Source organism: Mytilus edulis, chromosome 5 (assembly GCF_963676685.1).
Source record: "Mytilus edulis chromosome 5, xbMytEdul2.2, whole genome shotgun sequence".
Lineage (NCBI taxonomy): Eukaryota > Metazoa > Mollusca > Bivalvia > Mytilida > Mytilidae > Mytilus > Mytilus edulis.
This window is the reverse complement of record NC_092348.1, coordinates 80,331,399-80,353,019: the sequence shown is the minus strand read 5'-3', so window position 1 is coordinate 80,353,019 and position 21,621 is coordinate 80,331,399.

Genomic DNA, 21,621 nt, shown 5'->3' with positions numbered 1-21,621 from the left:
CTATATAAAAGGATTATTGAGTGTTTATATTAATAAAAATGAAATACAAATTGCATGAATGATTTACTCTAACCAAACAAAAATGATATTATATTCTAAATTCATCCCAAGATAACTAGTTGAATCCTTAACAAATCTTGTATTAGGTATATTTATAGTAATATTTTTGTTTGCTCCTTGCATGCTTAATTAACAAATACACTTATGATCATTTATTAATCCAAATTTGTATGTATATTTTAATATTATATTGTCCTTTAATTTCATTTATTATTATTACTATTATTTTTTTGTTTGTTTCTATAGATGTTCAACCACACATATTTCTTCTCTTCAAGTCGGGGAAAATGTTTTAAAGAACACATAAGCTGCAAAGAAATTTTTGTTAAGCCAGGAACTAAATTAGAAGAACTAGCAAATTTTGCTTACCAAAGACTGCATGCAGTTCAACAACCCAAAATAGTTTATATAATGGCAGGGATACCAGATATCTGCACCAAAACTAAAGCCCCAGCATACGAAGAAAGTTTTTACGATTTAGATGACAATGATAAATTATTAACTATGAAAAATATTTTAAGTCAAACAAGAACAAAATTAGAATCCATCAACTGTAAGGTTGTTTTTGTAACCATAACCACCATGAGTTTTCATGACTGGAATTTACATAGACTTAAATGTCATAAAACATCAAAATTATTATATTTAACTCAATATGTTTCAAAGGTATTGATTCAAGCTATTTGCCACTTAAATATTTTTCTGGGATCAGGGCCCGTCTGGCCACCACAGAGGTTCAAAGGTGCCCCTTAACGTAATTTTCCGTATTAACCATATGCATACATTCGGTACTTTTCGGCATATACCAACGGCAAAGTTCCGAACCGGACCTAGCTCATTTTAAAGGTATTGACCCAAGCTATTCCCCACTTAAATATTTTTTTGGGATCCGGGCCCGTCTGGCCACCACAGAGGTTCAAAGTTGCCCATTTACGTATTTTCCATATCAACCACACATTCGGTACTCCTCGACATATCCCTACGGCAAAGTTCCGAACCGGACCTAGCTCATTTTAAAGGTATTACCAAGCTATTCCCCACTTAAATATTTTTCTGGGATCCGGGCCCGTCTGGCCACCACAGAGGTTCAAAGTTGCCCATTTACGTATTTTCCATATTAACCACACATTCGGTACACCGTCATTTAAGCAGTCTCTGGTAGGTGTTCACTATTAATTTCTTTTCTTTTTTGGCTTTCCATAAGTATTTCTATGTATATTTCTATATGTTGCTGGAGTAATTGGATTTTGTTTCATATTTTATATATTAAATTACATCTTTGGTGAATCCTCTGTAATGTTTTATTGATAGAAATCTATATAACATAAAGACAAATATACAACTTGTATCAGGGTTTATATTCGAGGACAACGAAAATTTATGACAGCTTGAAGGGGTCATAAAATGGTATCTTTTCCCTCAGGCTTTATAGTGATTTTCAACTAAATTTAAATATTGAACCGACGGCTAGCAGTCGGTTGGATATTGAATATCAATTATCGAATGTCAAATAAAGGACAGACCGCTTACATACATATTTAAAACGGAATGAAATGCTTTAGAAATTAACAGAAACCGTGAAATTGTCGATTTCCGCTGTTAGATTGCATTTAACTAAGATTTAGCGATTTTTGGAACGTTTGAGCCTCACACAGTTTTTTGGTTTTTAGACATATCGTCAAAATTGGCTGCTGGAAAAACGTGGCTGCTGTCTTGATTGGCCGATGAAAGTGGCTGCCAGCTTGAGTCTGGTGAATTTTAATGTGCGTATTGTTATGCGTTTACTTTTCTACATTGGTTAGAGGTAAAGGGGGAGGGTTGAGATCTCACAAACATGTTTAACCCCGCCGCATTTTTGCGCCTGTCCCAAGTCAGGAGCCTCTGACCTTTGTTAGTCTTGTTTTATTTTAATTTTAGTTTCTTGTGTACAATTTGGAAATTAGTATGGCGTTCATTTTCACTGGACTAGTATATATTTGTTTAGGGGCCAGCTGAAGGACGCCTCCGGGTGCGGGAATTTCTCGCTACATTGAAGACCTGTTGGTGACCTTCTGCTGTTGTTTTTTATTTGGTCGGGTTGTTGTCTCTTTGACACATTCCCCATTTCCATTCTCAATTTTATTATCCAAACAGGAGGTCATAACTGCGGTTTTTTTTTTTGAACGATACTTTTGGTGGGCAAAGTTTTGACAGACACGTGGCATTCCTACATTTTAATGAGTACTCTTCTACCTTGTTTAATATAAACAAGACTTAATATAGTTCTCCATGTACATACATGTATCATTCATGCATGTTTACAAAATATAGATTTATAAAGTTAAGAGACATAGAGGATCTTCAACTTAGTACCCCCAAATTTGAAAAAAAAGCATTTTAGAGGCCTAGGAGGTCATACATATAATTTTGTCGATCAGGAACCTATCTTAATTCTAATACCTAAACGAATACTGAGAATTAAGCCTTTAACCAGAAGTTTCATTAAATATATTGATTAAATGCGCATTAGAAATATATTTTTCATCGACGGTATCTTTTTGCCATTGTTAGACCTATCAAGAGTATGATCACCTACAGCTTTTTTGCGATTATATTGTCAAGTAACCGTCCACTCCCTACTAGCATAGACATCTTTAAACCAAGATGAGGCTTTAATTGCCAGGATTCAAATCATTTGCCTCACCAGAAATAAAATTCAAGTTACGCTACTGTCGATTGATTGACAGTTTGTTGCTTAACGTCCAGTGGCAAATATTTCATGAATAACTAACGTATAGATAGCGTTACATTAAATCTAAAAGCGGCATCGTATTTAACTTCCGTACTCTGACCGGACAGGACTGCATACAAGTACATCTTGGACATCTAAACGGACTCCCAACTTTGGCATTGATTTAACTGCCGATTGGAACAAGACCAATAGTGACCATATTTCTATTCCCTTGGTCGACTTTGAGAGGTTACTGTCGAGACATGACGACCAAAGAGGCAGTTATCAAACGCCAAATATTTTGAAATAATTTAAGAATATTGACGTTATTTTACACCTACGTTTGTACGGGCTCTACCTAGAATTCATGCATCATAATAATTAAAGACAAGATATAGATAAATTAACTGATCCAGTAAAATGTAATTATATTTGTCCTACAGATGCGTTCTCATAAATTCCATTTGATAAAATTCTACGGAAATGTGACATAGATGCATCAGTGATCTGATTTGTGTTTAACCTTTATAGTGAAGGAAAAATAGACAAAATATGGAAATTTTATATTTCCATTAAAAGAAAGAGAAAGAATGCTTAATTTGAATAAAAGGAAAAATTATAGATTTTATAAGAAAGTAAAATTATAATGCTTAATTTATAAAGAAAATTCATACTAGAAGAATTGAATAAAATTAATGTAACCCTATAAATTGGATTGATGTTGAAGAATATAATTTTAAATATTAACTAAAGTTGGAAACTTGTAAATAGAATTAAAAGTTAATTATATACTTTCACAGATATTTTGTACATAGTATTACGTAAAGTCTTATATCAAAGAGCATGTTAATTAAGTCTCTTGTGTAAGAACTAGATGTCAAATACTTTTAACTAATAAAGACTTTTATAAAGTAAATAGATAAATCCTAGTAAAAGATGTCAATTGTATTTGGGAAGTATTTAGATTTAAATAACAAAGGGAATTATTTATCTTCTTTGTTTATAGGTAAAAGTTCGATAATCCGTTTACTAGGGACGCTAAGAATTAAGTCAAATTGATTGACAAAAGCTTAAATGGTCAGCAGGTAATTGATGACCAATGAAATAAATTATGGGAAGTCTTTTTAATTAATATTTGGCATTTCATTGGAGAAAATAGAAGAAGTTCTTTAATCCAAAGGTCATGTGACTAAAATTTCGAATATCCAAAATTATGTTTTAGCGTCACTTGATCTTTGGAACCTGAAAATAAAACATCATTTTACAGAACTTCTGTCTATTTTAGGTAAGTTAAAGTAACATTTAATTTAGCATATTATTTTGAATTAAATAAGTAAATACTAAATTTATAATTAATTTGAGTTAATATTTATTATAATATTTTATTAATATCTGTTGTACTTTAAGGACAAATTGTATATAATGTTTTAAATAAAAAAAGGTCTTATAATGATAAAGTTATCTGTAAATAATTTTTATGTTAAATGTAAGTTATTATAAGTTTTAAAGATATTAGTTTTAAAAGTTATTAAAAGGTTAAATGTTTAAAATAAGAACATTACTGAATTACGGAACTTATCATATTTACTCCGGAATAAGTTTTATAATTACTTAGTCCATGGGAGATAATTTTGAGTGTAAATTTATATCGCTAAATATTCTGAAGACGCACAATCTTCAAAACCCTAATTTTACTGAATACTTAAATAAGTTTGACTTGCAGAAATTGCAGAAATGTTTGAAGCCTGGAGACTGAGGTATTCTTTATGTAATGTAGCTGTATTGTGATTTAATATGTTAATATTTTGAATGCTTAGAATTGAGGTTGATTCAGATAGTAAAAATACATATCATTACTTTATGTTATTAGCAAGTCTTGCATACAACATTTTAATTATTAGAAATATAAAGTCCCTTTTTCAATTTAGAGTTTTAAGTACATGTACCTCTTTTGATTAGTAAGTTAACTTGAATTCAGGAAAAGGTAATTATTAAGAAACAATATTGATTTAGTATTATGAATTATCTGGCATGTTGAAAGAAATATATTTAGTAATGCAATTAAAGAAAATATGCGAGTTAAGCTCTTGAGTTAGGTCCACCCCTTTTTAACATGTTTAATGAAATATAACTATTGAAAGTTACAGAGTTAATTCCCCTGATGAGTTATTCCCCTTTGAAATAAGTTGTATGTGAGACTGTAAAGGTTCATCATTGTTTATTGATTTACTGATGCATGATTTATTTGTAATTGATTGTAACTGTTTATTGAATATACAATGTAGACTTGATCTTTGGAACCTGAAAATAAAACATCATTTTACAGAACTTCTGTCTATTTTAGTAACCTGCAAAACAGAAAACAAAAACCCCCCTACAATCAGCACAACACCTTCGACAAAAGTATCTTGAAATAAATTATAGAAGTATGCTTAAAAGGAGAAGAGGCAAGTCGGGTACACCTTTTACATTCCGGCGTGTTTGAAACTCTTTTCTTAATCTTATAACTTAAAAATCAGAATATGATCACGCTTCATATTCCATCATATTTATTTGTTCAAACTTAATTTTGATTTATGAGTTTTAAGAATTCACCGTTTAAGAGATAACTATATGACGAAGTAATGATCGGTGTGTTTGATTACCGGTTACTGAGCTAATTATTCCCTTTAAGGTTGTCTTCGATGAAATCACTCCAAATTTGATAACAAAATATGTAAAAAAATAAAACAGTAGCTAGTCTGTGCTAGTTTTAAATAATATGTATTCCAACAGAGTATGTGTATTCAACGAGCCAAAACGTCATGCAGTCTATGGTCCCCTCCGTCGACCTTCACTGAAATAAGCCGAAATACGGTCAAATAGGTCGGTTATGTCGAGTAATGTCATTTTATTGGAAATCTCTAGTACAACATTTCATAGTCACGAACCACGTAATGAGACTATAGCAGAAAAGGTCATGGTACTTAAGATTACATAAAGACAATTGTATGTCTGAATTATTTTTTTGGGAAACAAACATGATCGTATTATAAACAACAGAAATTGTATTTATTCTGATGTAAAAACCGTCCTAATCTTATATTTCCTATAACGATAATTTGTGTAAAGACCAGTTAGTGGATTAATTGAACGAGATATGTCTCGCAAGCTTTGCCTGTCAATTATATGGCTTTTTTAAGTCATCTTGTCAATTGAACTCTCTATTTAATTTGGCGGAAAAGTTACAAGCATCTATGATTGAATAGAAATGGAAATCTGAAACCTTAGAGATAATACGTAATTAGTTAGTGACATTTTACAGTTCTTATATTTTGTAAACCCAATCTGTTTTTCTATAACAAAGCCCTACGTATATTGCCCACGAGAGTATTTTAGTTGCTGTTTCATATATATGCCATTACGTAACACGTCTTTAATTGCATTGTCGGTCTGTAAATTGTACAATAGATCAAGTTTTGATAAAACGCAACAGCTATGAATCTGAAACCAATTTCATTATAACATATTCTTTGTTAAGTGCATGTCGGCTTTACATGTCTTTTTGCTACATTTTTACAATTTCCCTAAATACATTCCAACCATACAGCTGGTTCATTTGACGTCGTCCTTGAAGAGGCCTTTTGAATACAGTCTTTCGTGTTGTTTTCTGCTCTTTGGTTGGATCGTTGTCTGAAAATTATAGAATATAGGGTCAGGAAATTACCCTAACACCGGGCCACCTATGGACCAATCAATGAGCTCTTGTCATCAATTGTTCATAATATGCAAAGAGTGTGGCACTCTCTCTACACGAGGCATCATAATGTCCCTATTCTAACAAGACGTGGCTGCGTACTTGTACATCCCACAGTCAAACAGACGCTCCACTTTAGACAACAATTTACTGGCGTTTGGAAGAAAACCAAGAAGGACCATATTCCTATATAGAGATGGTAAATTGTCTATCTGAATGCTTTCTTAAATCTTATGCATATCGCACGACACTAGAAACAAGACAAAATCTATGGTCTAGAGCGATACTGAATCACGTACGTCAATTTTGGACAATTGTCATGACATAGAGCAAACTCATTCCACTTGGGTCAATGTATTTGCTTTTTTTATATAAAACAAGACTCCCTTTTAGTGTTGTAGAGTATACGTTTGTACTTTTAACGATAACTTGTATCGGTATCATTTATATATGTAATCAAGTTGCAGACAGTTCCTTATTAACAGTTTGAATGACTTGAGACACTTTGTAATTGATCTGTCTGCTCCCATGTTGCGAATAAATTCCTTACGTCATTCAATATCATCTTCTGTCCCCGACAAGTTGAATATGATTGTACATTATCATAAAATAAACACTTTTACTAAGTGTACGACGAATCTTCATATTGAATACTGGTTTTTCTCTGTTCTTTGAGTGTTATCTGACGTGTGTTTGGTCATTCAGAATACCTGTAGTGTAGATAGAATGCCACGGTCTTAAAAGACCCACATCCTGTCAGAATGGGGACGTTAAATCCGATGCCTCGCGCAAATAGAGTGCCACGCTCTGTGGACGACAAGAAGCCTTGTAACAACTCTTTTGAGGGTTGGCCTGTTGCAAGGCAAAAAATTTCTGTCTCCATCCATCATTTTTCAGTGGAAGTCAATATTCCCCGACCATCATCCCGAATGGCATCTTTTACAAGAACTACCTATTGTATTTAGTGTTAACTTGTTCTCGACCTGAACATGCATGAAATAATTGCCACTGGACGTTATGCAATTCCCAATCAATCAATTATCTTAAAAGACTAAATGTGCGCTGTTGTAAGGAAGGAGTTATGTATCTTCCCAACATATCCTTTTCCAAACACAGTCTACATTTCCGGCTGTTCATGCCATTCGACACAATTTATAAAGCGATACCTTTTGGATTGTTACTTTGTTCTCGTCCTGAATATGCACGAAATATTTGCCACTAGATGTTTAGCAATGAGCAATTAATCAATCAGTCAGAATTTTGTGACCATACTACGTTTGCTTTATTTGTCAAATGAAGGTTCATGCGGCTTAAGAAATATGGTAACGTTTCAGCTATACTATAAATAATTATTGTGTTAATAAAGTAGGCCGTAAATAGATATAGGAAGATGTGGTGTGAGTGCGTAAGTCTTCTTGTGTGCATTGTTTTACATTTGTCATTTCGATGCCTTTTATAGCTGACTATGCGGTATAGGCTAGGCTAATTGTTAACGTTCATACGGTGACCTACAATAGTTAATTTTTGTGTCATTTGTTCTCTGGTGGAGAGTTGTCTCATTGGCAATCATTCATCATCTCCTGTTTTCTATTGTGAACACTCGACCCACACCCACCAGTGACAACAACATAAAAACAAATATGTATTTCAGTAATATTGTTTTAACTTTGTAATGAGGTTAATTTGTTCTTTTGAGAACTGATTGTTTCGTTTCTACATTATATTCCACATAAAATCCCCTAAAAACAATATAATATACATATATAGTCTGTACATTTTTTTATCAGAGGAAATGCTCAATAGGTCTGCTGAAAATATACCATTAAAATATTTGAACTAGTTACCGCAGTAAAATTCCTTTCAGACCCAACCTTATCCACAAGCAGAAGACATTCTGGTGAAATATTATGTTATGCTTTGTATATAATATGGCTTGCGAATTCAAGGAAATTCCAAATAATATTAAGGCAGAGTTTGTTCAGTACCTTTTTGGTTGCCTTTAACTTATAATGGGCTTCACTGTATAAATCAGATTTAGCATTTTTGTAAATGAAATAATCAAATCTAGCATCGCTATCAAAGTATGTTTTAAAAAGATAAAACATATCCATTGCTAAAAATAGATTTATTCATTGGGATAAATAGATTTGAGTTTTACTCTTATCACGAATTTAGCTAATTAAAACTTAAGGCTTCATTTTCCTTGATTATTAGTAAACACTCAAACCAGTTGATAAGCTTGCTGTGGCTGCGTATCTATACATCCCTTACACCCAAACCGACACTACCTCAGAAAGGAAAGGAGACGTCAAAGTCAACATAGTATATACCCAAGTCATCCCTCGTGGAAAACTCTAGATTGGAGTAAAATTGTTAAGATAAAGACATGCAAAATAAATATGTTGTGATCTGTATTATTAAGTGCATCGTGAGTAAATGTGAGGACAATGATCCTTCAAAATAAACTGAACTTATTTTTTCACACATGGTGTAATCACATTTTTCATTCTTAACAAACAGCATACAGTTCGAGGATTGGCAATTTAGCTGCTGAAGTGAATAAATGATCTAATAAATTGGCTTGAAGACGTAAACTTTTGTTAAAAGTGAATTCCAAAGTAATCGACAGAAAATTTCTTCTCTAATTTGTGTTTTTTGTCACTACATATGAATAAATTTATTTACTTTTTATGGGGTTGTTGGTATCATAATATGTTTCAGAACACTTCACGAAAAAAAAAGATTTTCCAATACTCGTAATACTAATAATGAAAAATGAGCGATTTAATGTTGTACTCTTTGATAAAACAAAACGTTCAGAAAATTTGTGCTTTCACTAGAAAATTACTCAAGACAAGAAAGCCCTCTTCATGTCCAACACCACGACGATCAATGTTTTAAGTGGAGACTTTTGGTGGCACTATATCATAAACATGCATTTCAAAAACATAATGACTGGGAGATCCAGTTCCAGCGATTAACAGATGAGTTTTATATATTTAATTTTTTTTACATAACACTAGCAACCTTATTACATGTAAAATAACGTGCGTGGTTTAGAAAAAAAATATTTCTTCACGCTGAGATTTTTGGACATTGAATAGAGAAAATGGAATGTGGACTTCTAAGTGATTAGGACGGAACGATTGAAATGTATCCCTTTCTAAGTGATTAAGAAGGAACGATTGAATTTTATTTTTTTATCTCTGTCGTAAATTTTACTAAACCGGATAAATGATCACTTTGGAAGGATCTGTAACAGGTACCTTAATCACAGTGAGCAGACCCTAGCCCAGGTTCCATTAGTACTGTATGCAAATTTTGATCAGCGGTATATTACTGTTGCCTTATTTACTACGAAAACCAAGCTTGAACAAGTTCACCTAATACAGGACATGGCTTAGTTATTGCTATGAGTCACAAAGAAAACAAATCAAGACTATTTAAAAAGATCATGAAAGATTAGGAGATCCTAGCCGAGTACAAAATACAAGTCAATTGAGCCGAATGTAAAACTTCAAACTCTACCAGAAACAGATACCGTTGACGACAGGATGTTCGCTGTAGAAAAAACTCTTATACAATGTAGAAAGGTGATGATTGGATGCATGCAGATAAATTTGAAAAAAGATGTTCGTTTTTTGTCCAAAAAAAAATGCCTTAGAGATGGCCAATGAGAATAGACAGAATGTTTGGATGGTCTTCTTTTTGAACTATGTCAACTCTTTTGCAAACAAATACAAGCAATCTTGTACACTTTGTACACACAGTAGCTGTTTTTCAACAATGCCAAGCAGACATATCTTGTATGGAAATTCTACAATAGAAAAACAGTTTTGATGTAGATATTATTCATGCTGTATTTTCTCCATCTGAAGTATCTTCTTTGATACTTTGAATAATTTGGCCGTTTTGATAAAATGAACTAAAGAAAACGAAAAAATTTAAAAAGTTTCCTTATATCAATGTACCATTCACATTTTTGTTATGATTACCGACGCTCATTTTCATTTGACAAACTTAAACAAAAAGCCCGATTTTTCGTTTTACCGATCTATAAGTGAAACTATGGTAATTAATCTATTAAATACGTTATTTCTTTTAGCTGTAAACTCTGCATTTCCAAGCCTTTGACCAGCAATAAAAGAGGTGGGAGGAATTAAAAAAGATAGAAGAAGAAGTATCACTGCTGGTATCTTTCCACGTAAAGTGAGGAGAGAGATGAATACAGTTAACTCATGAATTGAAAAAATACAAAACTGGTGAATTGTACATATAATATTATGGCAGTTTGGAATTCCAAACCATTTTTTTTTTAGAGAATCATCACCTAGTTCATTATCATTGTTTTTAATGGGGGATATCACCATGTTCATAAAGGAAAAATTCTGCATATAATGATTATTTATGGATAACAAATGACCCCCATACAGAGCAATTATTAGTGACATGGACCTAGGGCATTAGTTATGGAGAATAATTCACCGTATCTCCATCCTCTAGTTTGTATTATGATGCACCTCCAGAACTGGTACAGAAAAAATGTGCATCAATCTTCAACATTTCATCCGAAGTCATAACAAAGATAACAAGTTTCTTCTCACAGATGTTAAATTTCGGATTTTTTTTTATCATTGTCATTACTTTTTGCATGAATTGTTGCTAATCTAACAAGGCGGGTAGGAATGTAGTAAATGTCCAGAAACATCGTACCCAATACCGGATTAGTTACTGGCACTTAGACAACTAATCATTGCAGAAATACATCATTAAACAATCGGTGCACACGCGACTATTGAAATGAACTTGAATATGACAATGTGACAGACCACTGTTACTATGCAGGGGATACCAGTGATGTAGCATAAAACTTATAAATACAAGGTAATTTATTTCGGTAACTTTGCATAACTTGGCGTCATTGAAATTTTCGTTCGGCATCATATTACTTGCATACACATAAACGGAAATAAAACACATTTTGCTTACAATTGCTTTGAAATTGGACTTGTAAAAATTAAACTTTTTTAAAAAATAAACATAAGTCTAAAGTCAACAACATATGAGAAAAAATTTAAAACACCTCATGAAACACACTAATAAGCAGTGGAATAATGAATCCGTTGATAATTCTATTTTGATGAGCAGTAACAAGATAGGAAGAAGAGGAATGATTCGACGGAAAATCCTATTCTAGTCTCACGGTTCAACAAGTGATTATAGCGTCCTTAAACTTTATAATTTTAATCTTACTATTTAAGAACATTTTTGTAATTTCTTCTACAAAATCAGTAATACCTCTCAATCAAGGCTATTCTGATGCCACCTGCATTTATATATTCAGTCATATTTGAAAATTAAAAAAAACTAATATTTTATGATTTTGTTTTGTCGCATTTTATGATAGTATTTTATCTTTAACTTAGCAAGTGTATATTACCGTTCTGAGTAAATTTCTGATTAACGTTCAAATTTGTTAATTTCAATATAGATGGAATAATATTTTAACGTTAGCTATGAAATACACTTCATTACAGCAATAAGAATAAAAACCTTGAGTATAATCATCAAATTCCTATTTCCTATGACTTTTACTTGTTATATTGAGTAATCTCAGTTTATAATTTCCTTAAAAGTTCCGTTTTTGGCTTCTTACATCTTCTGTCTAATGACATCTGTATGTTATACTTTATTTCGAAAACATAATTTCCGGTATTTAGCTTTAGAACATCTTTGCAATTTTACTTTGGATTATTTATTTTGACACAGCTTTCGTAATAACTTCTGACGTAATTACTTGTATAACATATACTGTGATGCGTAGATCAATGTTAAACTATTTTTTACATAAAATGAACGCTCCCTCAACATAACGGAACTATAGATAACTGTCACACAAGTGGGAGGTTTAGCTAGCTATACCACGTGGTTACACTCTATTTTTGTTATATGTTTTCCCCAACAAGATAAATATTCATATGACATTTCATTTTTCTTGACTATTAGTAGGAACTATATCTTTCTGCCACTGAAAAAGATCCTTTTTTTGGATTGAGTCATCTACGAGCTTAACTGGATTAAATAACATTACCATACACTAGATTGCTTTGTATTAAGTCATACTCTTGCACTGTAATACAGACGAATCATTCCGTTTGTGTAGCAATACGTACGTTTACTTCCAGTTACTATTGAAACTTATGTTTATAATTTGCAAACTCATTTTGAAACCTACCTTCTTTGGTTTAGGTCCCATTGTTTCACATAATGTTTTTCTTTTATATGTTTCTAGTAGTTACTTATTTATCGTTTTATGTAGTTTCTAATTTGAAGTAGTTAAATCAGGAGTTGCTTTATTTGTGTTTCAATTGATTTAACTGCTAGAACTTGGATGTATGAAATTCCTTTCAACGTTTTAGTATTTATTTATTTTTCGTCATGTTTTCATATTGGTAGATAATTCATTTCACGTTTTATTATTCTTAACTTGAGTGTTTTACACAATCAAATGTCATAATCTTGGAGCACGGACGGGATTCCAAACAGTTACTTACATTATTTTACAATTTGAAAAATAATTTTCTAAAATGTATCAAATCAGTGAGCATTAATTTCTCTTTGCAGGGTTAACAATGTGTATTTCCTCTGATGGGAAAAACGTAAAATAGAAAAAAAATATCAAACTTCCAGAAATATTCAAACGGAAAATCTTTTCAAATCAAGGGAAAAAATCAAAAGCCCAAACACATGAAACGAATGGAAAACAGCTGGCATATTCTTGAATTTTTTCAGACAAAATTCCTGACAGAATTTTCTTATAGTTTTCCAAAATGTTTAATTTACTATGCCTTCTCAAACATATATTTAAAAAAAGTTTGGGTCACCATGTTTTTGTTTCTAGCTACAAAAGAGAGGCAAAATATACCAAGGGATAATAAAGACCCAAAAGTCAAAAACAAGCTAACAACGCCATGACTCCAAAGAAAAAGACAAACGAATGCAGTGGTCACTAATTGTATTTTTAATCTATTATTATTTCTAAAATTGAGAATGGAAATGGGGAATGTGTCAAAGAGACAACAACCCGACCAAATAAAAAAACAACAGCAGAGGGTCACCAACAGGTCTTCAATGTAGCGAGAAATTCCCGCACCCGGAATTCTAGTTGGCATCTGTTTATCTTCTTAAATCTGTTTTTGGTTTTGCTAATATATATAAAATTATATTAAATTATAGAATCAATTTTAAGGCAAGCATAATCAACTGAAAAAAGTATGTGGAAAATACAAGGTAACAGTTCACTTCCAATGTAGAGATGTGATATGATAGTAGAATGCCAACGTAATTGAATAAATTGACAAGTCTGTGTACCATTGGTGATATGTCCCCAATGTGAAATGATAAAGTACAAGTGCCAAGGTCCCTATATACATCGGCTCTATTCGCATTACCCCTTCCAATGGAAAAAACATTAACAATTTCTGTATCATAACACAATCCAGCTTGACTGGTACGAATGAAGAACCGACCATCAATGAAAGATATGAGATGGTCTCAACAGACTTTCAAGCAATGACACAGGAAAGTAAAAACCGTATATGATCCGACGTGCAATACAGGAAAGGATCATTACCCCATTAGTTTTTTCTAAACATTTTTGACTATGGCTTATCATTGTTTCACAAAACAAAGAACAAATAAACTTCAAGATAAATGTTGATCTTGAAACCCCCAAAAAAGGTTAAATGCATTCCTGGTGGATAAACTAAAAACGCATATTAATAGATCCATTTTCACTCTGTGAGTTTCTGAATATCCTGGTAAAAATACAAACCGCTCACTAAAATTATCAATGTCATATAGTCCTCGAAAGTAAGATTCGGCAAAAACATCTATTGGGTAAGTTTGTTTACTCTATTTTGTAAAAAATAACATTTTGAATCTTTGTTTTATCTTGTGAACCTTGTACATCATTACAGTTTTATCATGTAGCCGGTCATTACAGTTTTACAAGAGATTTCGAAATGTACAATAAAAGTGTGAAACAATTCTTGGTAGTGTGCGGACGTTTGATCAAGGTCATTCAAAACCAATAAGAAATGTATTAATGGCCATTTTTACATTATAGTTCGTTTCTGTGTGTGTAACATTTCGGTGTTGTGTCCCTGTTGTGTCGTAGTTCTCTTATATTTGATACGTTTCCCTCAGTTTTAGTTTGTAACCCGGATTTGCTTTTTCTCTATTCGTTTATGAATTTTGAACAGCGGTATACTACTGTTGTCTTTATTTAACACTAAGAAAGAAATTATACTACACACTCGTACTTAACATGTATTGAGTTTTTAATTTTGCCATTTGTTTAGTTAGAAATTTCTAAGAATTCAGCATGTTTGTGATTTTACACCTATCTCATGGGTTTTGAAATTGGGTTGCTAGCATTGAGGTGCTGTTTTAATAGTGCCTTGTTCTGTAGAGTCTTTTTAAACAAATCAATCGAGATCTAAATCATAACTATATGTATTGGTCTTCTCCAAGGTTATTATTATTTCATTAAAACGATCGCTTTGTGTATGTTGGAAGAGCGATAACTGTATTCCTTTATCATTTTTATAGGTTACAAGAGCGCAAAAATACTGGACTCCGGGGAAAATTCAAAAAAGGAAAGTCCTTAATCAAAATTTAATGGCAAAATCAAAAGCTCCAAATATCAAACGAATAGATATCAACTTTTATATTCCTGACATGGTACAGGCATTTTATTATGTAGAAAATGATGGATTAAACCTCCCTTTTGTTCGTCATACAATGTATCAGAACTGTCAGCGTTGCATAATAGCCAATGAACAATACATGGTCATGCGGCAAAAGTTGTGTACCTATAACTGACAAATCGACGAAGGACATTAAGTTTAAACCGTAAAGCTGTTGAGAATGGTTTAACGTATAAAAATATTTTATCAAATTGAACAGAAAATTATTTCTGATCATTTTCATTATATTTACTTATTCACAAATAAACTTGCAGAAATGATATCAAAATGGAAATAAATGGAATTGTGACTCAGCAAATCACAAAGTAGTCAATTATAACGATGTGACGATTTCAAACACCTGACATCGTGTTTCACTTCATGTATAGTCCCCAAGCATGCATTTTTAACCATGATCAAGTATCGTTGTATTCGACATGTTAGTAAGTTGACGATTTTTATACGAGATCAAATTCGTTATCCTATCTCTGGATCCGAAAGTTGTAAAAGTTTGCCTCCAACTAATTAAAATCGTTCGTCGTTTCTCTTAGCATGGGGTATCCTCGTTAAAATTTAAAACAATGTATCAAAAAATCCGCCGCATGTTGAGACCGCAACAAACTAAAGAAGCAGTTCTTCGGTTTGATTTAGAACGACAAAATTTGATATAATTGCAATTAAATGGACAGACTAACATGATTAATTTGGTCTTGTTTCACCAACTAATATATGTATTGCAATTATATGATTCTAATAATTACAAACTTTTAGATTGTAGCATAATCTTAGAATTTACTCTTATTAAACTTTACATAAAGAGCCTGTGTCGCTCACCTTGGTCTATGTGCAAGCAGCGTATCAAACAAAGGACACATATTATAGACGATAATAGAGTTCATGATAAAATTGTGTTTGTCAATCTCATTTTACTGAATATCTTGCTGTTTACAATTTTCTCTATCTATGATGAACTTGGCTCAGAAGTTTCAAAGAAAAACATTTTGTAAAAGTTTACGAAATTTACGAAAATTGTTTAAAGTTTAATATAAAGAGTAATAAATCCTTAAGGGGTCAATTGCCCGTTTTGGTAAAGTTGACTTATTTGTAGATCTTACTTTGCTATACATAATTGCTGCTTACAGTTTATCTCTATCTAAGATAATATTGAAGATAATAACAAAATACTGCAACATTTTCATAATATAACCAATTCAGGGGCAGCAACCCAACAACCGCTTGCCTGATTTGTCTAAAAATTTCAGGGCAGTTAGATCTTGACTTAATGAACAATTTAACTACTATCAGATTTGCTCTAAATGCTTTGGTTTCAGAGTTATAGGCCAAAATCTGTATTTTACCCCTATGTTCTATTTTTAGCCATGGCGGCCATCTTGGTTGGCTGGCCGGGTCATCGGACACATTTTTAAAATTAGATACCCAATGATGATTGTGGCCAAGTTTAGTTAAATTTGGCACAGTAGTTTTAGAGGAGAAGATTTTTGTAAAAGTTTACGGATGCAGGACGATGGACGCCGGACGCCAAGTGATGAGAAAAGCTCACTTGGCCCTTAGGACCAGGTAAGCTAAAAAAATATACTTCGGTTCTCGACACAGTCTTTTCGAAAAACAAGGCCTGCTGTTCTGATAGTTAATTTGCAATTTAATTAGGCACATTCCGTTTTGAATTTTCCTCGGAGCGCTGAATTTTTATTAACAAATTTTAGAAAAACAAATAGATTGTTAAATCTATAATTCTACAAAGTCTTTCAACATGTAATGGGTATTCCATTATCGTTTGTCAAAAATCCCTGGTCAAGTGTTGATTTAATCTTATAATGCAGAATTCGGCTGGGATTTAAATTAAATTGCCTTGACAATATACGTGAACATCGGTCAATTCAAATGTCACTGTCACTTTTATATATTTCAGTCCACTACAAATTGAAGATCACGACGGACTATATGCACCTGTCCACTGGATAAAAAACGGGACGATAATGTTGATAAATTGTGATTTTGTTTCCTAAGTACACGTAGTAAACAAACCTTAGTCCCATACGTTATATTTTTTTACTCTTGGTTCATTTTGGAGGGCGATATCTTTTTGATAAAACAAAATCCGTTTAATACCGCTTTATGTCCACGTGTCACGTAGTTCTTAAATTACCTTCATCAGGTTCACTTAAGACTTCAATTTCGGGAAACCTAGATATAAAACGTTGAAAAGCATATAGGAATAAAAGTAGGAATTATTCGAAACTTTATACTTGTTTGGCTTTCTAACTATTCTGATCTTACTGTCACTGATGATTTTAATCTAGACGAAACGCGCGTCTGGTGTACCAAATTATAAGCCTGGTACCGTTGATACATTTTAACTATACAAACCGAATACTCAAATCTTTTCAAGGTCAACTTTGTCTCAATGAACATAGGTTTTTTGTACAATTGCATTGTACTTTGTTTATGAACACTACATTCCCCGTAAAATCCAATGACACAAACAAAACTCAAATAGAAATATATACATGCTACTTAACTAACTATATGTGTTTCATCACCATACCCGGAACAAGATTTCTTTTTACCATCAAAAATTATAAAGTATTCTCAAAAAGGTTGAAAAATATTGATTATTGGTTAAGTTGGCTGATGGTGCACGTTGGACGGGATATTTTTTTAAGTTGTAACATGAACTTGCATGCGCTCTCACAATATACATTTCCTGACGAGGCGCGTATTTGACGTATTGAATTTTAAACCTGATGCCTTTTGTTATCTATTACTCATGTGTTTCTTTGCCTAATACGTTCTCCTATGTATTTGTATTGTAGTCCTGTATTATTATGTTGTCATTTTAATGTTAACATTTAACAATGCCATCAAAGTGCGAGGTTTGGCATGCCACAAAACCAGGTTTAATCCACCATTTTTTTCTTTAAAAATGTCCTGTACCAAGTCAGAAAAATGGTCATTGTTATATCATAGTTCGTTTCTGTGTGTGTAACATTTTTACGTTGTGTTTCCGTTGTGTCGTTTGTTTTCTCCTATATTTGAGTGTGAATTCACATTACTATAAGTCGTGTCACGGTACTTTTCTATCCCAAATTCATGTATTTGGTTTTGATGTTATATTGGTTATTCTCATCGGATTTTGTTTAATGCTTAGTCCGTTGCGATGTGTGTTACATTTTAATGTTGTGTCGTTGTTCTCCTCTAATATGTAATGCGTTTCCCTCAGTTTTAGTTTGTTACCCCGATTTTTTTTTGTACATAGATTTATGAGTTTGAACAGCGGTATACTACTGTTGCCTTTATTTGTAATGCAAAAAACACGGAAAACAAGAAAAAGTTGTCTGATAAATCTGTAAATCATTTACACGTTACAACTCATCACAGTCAAGCTATAGATGAAATACTGTGGTTCAGGTAAAGTGTTTGATAAAAATTTCAAGTTAATGAAAAGTATTCATTTCTTAATACCTTATCACTGTCAAATTGCTAATCTAATATGAAATCATGCCTCGAAAAAAAATGTGACGAAAATATGCATTAAAGTTAGATTACGTACGATTAACTTGACGTTTATATGAGAAAGATAAGCTTGACGCACAATTCATAATTATATTGCGGTGTACTGTGTGTTGAAGGTGTCAGTTGTTTATTATATTATGCATATATGTATTTCTCTGTCCATGATATTCTTTCGTTTATTTGTACTGTATCACTGTCACATAATGTTGTCATTAAAGCGGTATTTGTAACATTGACATATCAGCGGAAGGTTTAGCTAGTCATAAACCCATGTTCAAAACCTCAGTTTGTCTTAAAATATCCTGTACCAAGTCAGAAAAATGGCATTTATTTTAAAATAGTTCGTTTCTATGTTGGCGTTTGTTTTTGTAGCAGTTCAATGTTTCTAGATCTGTTATTTCAATGCATTCCTGTTTAATTGGTTGTGTTCCCTCGTTTTTGATTTGTGGCCCGGATTTGTTTTTAATTAATCGATTAATGACTATTGAACAGCGGTATACTACTGTTATCTTTATACAGCTGTGACAAATCTATATTATTTGAACAATATTGATACCACCAAAAATAAAAACAAATATTTACCTATAATTTTTTTAAAAGAAAGATGAACGTTTAATAGTTTATGTCGACTTCGTGATATACATGTGTACCCTATCCTCCTTTTAATTCTTTGCCGACAAACTCGTGCGAGTCTAAGGATTCGTAAGATACTAAATGATATGAAATATTATATGTTTAAAAATGTGTAACTTTTCCGACATTTAGACTCAGCCGGATGTCGGTTTTGCAGTGTTCGATTCATAAATATGCAACCAAATCATGAGGTTTTGAGAGATTGCCATTCTCTTTACATGTTCGGGAATCCTTGAAGTTACGGTTTAAGGATTCCATAGTTACAAGTCGAAATGTCTTTCCTTATTCATTTTACCCTTTTTGCAACAGCGCTTCCAATTGTATATCCTTTATTGCGGTCGTCCAACTTTAATATCTTTAAGAAGAATAAATATGAATTTGTTCGATGATATTTTATTTCGTTTCACAGAAAATCAATTTAAGGAAATTTGGTCTGATCGTTCGTTCTTCAGTTGTGTGCACCATTGAAGATAAAGAAAGAATTTTAATCATTTTCGTGATTTTTTTAAAAAGTTATCTGATGAAGAATTTCGCGTAGTTTTGGTCTTCATTCACTGCAGTAAAGAAAATGTGGATTTTTGCATTTTCAAAGTTAAAAATCCCTCTAATGTGATGTATTGGTCATGTATGCTTTAGTTGACTAAAGTTAACACTGGCAAGTTCTGGATTTACATTAACTTTGAATATTAACGTATTTCCTGAATAGTACAGTTAGAAAGTGGTTTATTTCTTATTGAGTATATTGTAACCTCACCTCAGTTTATAACTATTTTTGTAAACTGTAAAATTTGTCAGACTTTGGATTACTGTTTAGTTGCTTCTAAGTCTTTCGGTGTAAAGTTAAATATAGATTTGCTAAGGTCGAGAAAAGTTCAGGGTCATTATTTGTTTACATTTTAATGTTCATTTTTCACATACGTGTCCCAAATCTAGACCTTAACTTATAGGCAGTAATTTAAAGACTTAAACGAGATTTTCAAATGCTAATCCTGATTAGTATGGCTACGTGCGTTACGAGAAAAATTAAATTAGTCAAATACTAATATGCAAAAAAAGTCACTTCCGGAAATTTGTCAATAAAATTTATACCTAAAGTCAAGCTGAGTTTATATAATACTGCTGTATGATTTCATTTATAAATAGTGTGTTGTTTAATTAAGATTCTTCTTACTTAGTTATTTAATTATGAATAAAAGCCTTGACCCTGGTCGGAGGTATATTTTGTGACTTATTTTACCACCACTTATTTCCCTTTGTACAGGCTATTCGTGGATCCAGATATAAGTTTTTTGGAATGTTAATTTTAGTTGCTAAAATCCATTGATGAACAAGACTAATTGAATTATTGAGTTCCCGGATGAATCACTGCTTTTGAATATGATACGTAGGTTTCAAAACGTCTTGCGATAAAAAAAAAAATTCCCCTTTGAACGACCGCTTTAGTAAGACAGTTGTTATTCATTCGTCAGATGAGTTTGAGCTTTTGATTTTACAATTTGATGAGGGACTTCCATTTTTAATTTTCCTCGGAGTTTTGTAATTTTGTTATTCTCTCTTGGATCATACTTGTCTATTGAGTCAATCTAATACTTTGTATTGTAAACCGACACAGTATAACGCGTGGTGGAATAAACCTGTACATAACATAACACTTTAATCTATTCGAGCATAGATATGCGTTATAAAGTCTTGAAGAAAAAGCATGACCGAACCTAATCCTAGACAATAGACATGTTGTTCATGTCTACTATACACACTGAATAAACAGATCATTGTGTAGAATCCACAGTATAAAAGTACCTCTACTGTCGTAGAAATCATAAATGTCAAGTCAGGTTAGGTCAACTGTTTCTTTGTTTTATTATAGTCTACGTTTTGTCGACTGATTCTTGATATATAGCTACTATTTAGGGCTGATTATGACCCTCAATTGATTTCTCTCTTTGAACTGGCAGAATCAGACCGGATAGTACCTGTTCAGAGAAGCATTTTTAAGAGTTAAAACTTGTTAAACACATTAATCCCTCAACTATTCATTGGCGTTTACATGGAACAACGTAATATTATATTAAGCTTGAAAAACACTGAATTTCGAAATAACTATTTTATTTACAGAGAATTCTTGATTGTAAACAAAACAGACAAGTTGTCCGGTAAAGTTTTTACAGTTCTGTGAATAGAATATATACATTTTGCTG